The sequence below is a fragment of the Echinops telfairi genome, unplaced genomic scaffold (genome assembly GCF_000313985.2).
Source record: "Echinops telfairi isolate 266 unplaced genomic scaffold, ASM31398v2 ScPeMD7_5868;HRSCAF=6743_1, whole genome shotgun sequence".
In the NCBI taxonomy this organism is placed as follows: Eukaryota; Metazoa; Chordata; class Mammalia; order Afrosoricida; family Tenrecidae; genus Echinops; species Echinops telfairi.
The window spans coordinates 7,436,001-7,438,992 of NW_022109768.1; the positions used below are offsets into that span (position 1 = coordinate 7,436,001).

Sequence of the window (2,992 nt, forward strand, 5' to 3'; positions counted from 1 at the left end):
TTCTCCGGCATCTTTGGGAGAGTGAACGGGAGCTAGCCAGTGTGGCAAGTTGCATGTCCACACACGGCTGCTGCCACCTGGGAGGTGTACAAGCACCGACCAGCAACTTGGCACGCCCCTTTCACTGACCCACACCCCCCTCCCTGCCCCCAACGACCTTTCTCTTAAACATAAAGTCAGAATTAAATTCAGGAATGTGTCTTTTTGCTCAGAATACCTTTTCTCTTGGGATACTATGAGTGAGTCACAAGCTGGACACATCTACTTACCCATTACTATTACCCAGATTAATTTTGATGTGCTCATTAAATACTACTTAGCTATCATGATACACTGGAGTTTTGCTTGGGGAATTTACATAACCAGAAGACTTCCCTCAAAGCAGAATGTTTGCTCCAAGAATTTTTTTTTAAGCCCAATATTATGTTTCCAGTTAGTAACTATGGTAGTTAGGGATTATGTCAACTAGACATTCCTACGTAGGGATGTGGTCAAACCTGATGACACCTCTTTGATGTCATTGCCTTTTGCATAAGAGCAAGATGAACAGAGATGAGCTCTCTCTGCCTGCCTGCCTGTCTGCCTGCTGGGACTCTGTGCTTGGCTCCAGGGGTGATCTCAAGAGCTCACCTGATCTTGAGAGCTGCTGTCTTCCGGCCAGGTTTCCACTGGCCAGGGACCCACAAGACTCTGCACCCAACAGCCTGTGATCTTCCTGCTGCATCCTTCCGCATCACCAGCAAATAGCTAGCTACCTGAGTAGACGGGGCTGGGATGCCATCTTGATATGTAATTACTTCTTGATATAAAGCTCTATCTTATACACAAATGAGTGTCACTCGTTTTGTTTCTCTAGACAACCTGGCCTAACACACTAGCTCGGCATGAAATACCAATTAATTCCATGCAAAGCACTTTGTAAAAGCAAGTTTTCCCCTGGGTACTGTGGGATTTCATGACAGGAAAACTCTCACCCCTCCCTGATGGGGACGGATGGGGAAATAAGGCTCCATAAATAAGCACGGCCAACTTCTTCAGCCTCGCAGTGAAGTCCCAGCTATTGACTTGAGCTTCAGTTTTCTATAGCTGCACTAAGTACTAACGCACTGTGCGGTTGATGCCTGGTGAAGACAACTCTTTGCCCTCTGAAATGGAATTTTAAAATCTCACAACTCTCACCTCAGAGTGAAAGTCACTTCTAGTCAGCTGCATCTAAATGTGAACTTGGTTGAAAATGTGGGGTCCTGGAACATTAAGATTTTATTTCATCAGTTTCCAAGCTTTCCAAATTCATATGGAAAGTAATTATTTAAATAGTCACTAGGCTATCTTTTAGCACAGTTGACCCACAAACTGAATGTGGTTGTGGAACGTGTTTTCTGGGCACCACCAAGTGCACAAAATTAGATTGATCCTGCACCTCTCTCCCCACTTTGAGTCTTACTGCTTTAAAAAAAACACGTGTAAATCTATCACCTAAATTAAAAGCTGACCCAAATCGGCATGGACCAAGCCCCGTGGAGTGTACTGATAGAAATGGCACATCAGACCAGCTTTTGCAATGCTGGGGACCCTCCACTGAGAGCCTAAGACAGTTCGAAATACGTTCTCTAGCAGAGAGGCGCTTCCAGTTAAAAACACAGGCAGTCCTCACTGCTGCTTTCTGCCACTTGGCTTTTACAAAAGACCCAAGCTAAGCTCATCCAGAGTGAAAATAAAAGCAGCCTTTGTTTAGCTGTGAGCCCGGAGTGGGGGGGGGGCAGCATGCATCCTCCCAGGAACCATACCCAGCGCCCAGCACCCAGCTGCCACAGAGTGGGATTTGTGAACAGTGCCTGGTAGCCTTCTTTCAAGCATGCTGTGTTCTTCGGTATGATGGGGTAGGCTCCTTTCTGGGACGCTCTGAATGTTCTCCCATATAAGTGAATGATAATTGCTTCCAGCCTTGACATGGTTTGGGGTTCTGAGAGGTTTCCTTGGAAAATTCTCCTCTGGGATGGCCAGGGGTACCTGCTCATACTCATCCTGTGTGGTGTTGAGATGGAGTGTTGGAAGCTGTGCAACCGTATGAGAATTATTATTTCAAGAGCCAGAAAGCCTGCAGTGCTGCCTCCTACTATGAACAAGAAATACCCCCAGATTCTATGCCTTTGGAGTGCAAACCTAATACTGTGAATTTTTGGCTTTTCATGGCTCCTAAGCACTTAACCCCACAGCGGGGAAGGGGGCTATTTTCATATTGCAAATACATCAATACATCGTAGTTGTTTTCTGTGGCAGAATGTGCTACAAAATCAACTAGAGATGGGGTCCTTGGGGTGGGGCGTGGCTCCTCTGTCGCTGAGGACCTGGCAATCTTTGAGGATCACGGGTTCTCTGGTCAACAAGGGCAGCTGGCATGTCCTATGCATTGTGAAGCTTTCCTCACGGCACAGATGCACACGGGGACACGCCATAGACACTCACGGAAATGGAGCAAAAGGAAAAAATGTGGCAAAAGACAAAAACAAAAACCCAGCAGAGCAAGAAAGCTACCGTCGGCCTGGCTCACCTGGGGATTTGGCTGTAGAATAGGCACTGGAGTAGTGGCCACCCCTCTTTACTGTCCACATTCAGAATACACAGAGGAGGAGGAGGAGGAGACAGTAAGGAAAGCAGTTATTCGGCAGTGTGTACAAAAGAAGGGTAAGACGACCTGCCCTGAAGAGCCCGGGAGGGGGTGGGGGCTGAGGGAAAGGAGTGGTAAGTGGGATGTTTGGAAAAACTCCGTCATTTGCATATTTGATGCAGTGCTATTGAACGTCTACTGTCAATTGTCTGACATTTTCTGATGCCAAAGGATTACAATCCTTTCCTTAATGGCAAACGACAGCAGCAACATTATTCTCAGTCACTGAAGAAATGCCATAGAATCCTTATGTCGAGATCCAAATGCAGGTTTTTTCATTTTAAAAACTCCAAAAAGTCAAAATTGTGAGAGAAAAAAATTCTA

General features: G+C 46.3%; 1 protein-coding gene across 1 annotated transcript in view; it reads right to left on the bottom strand.

Moving 5' to 3' along the window:
• The window catches only part of LOC101659634 (serine/threonine-protein kinase DCLK2), a 69,079-nt gene that overhangs the window by 64,778 nt on the left and 1,309 nt on the right, over positions 1-2,992 (bottom strand). The window contains exon 2 of the mRNA XM_045295818.1: positions 2,552-2,602. The gene's annotated coding sequence lies outside the window, so the exon portion shown is untranslated. The remainder of the gene's footprint in view (positions 1-2,551; positions 2,603-2,992) is intronic.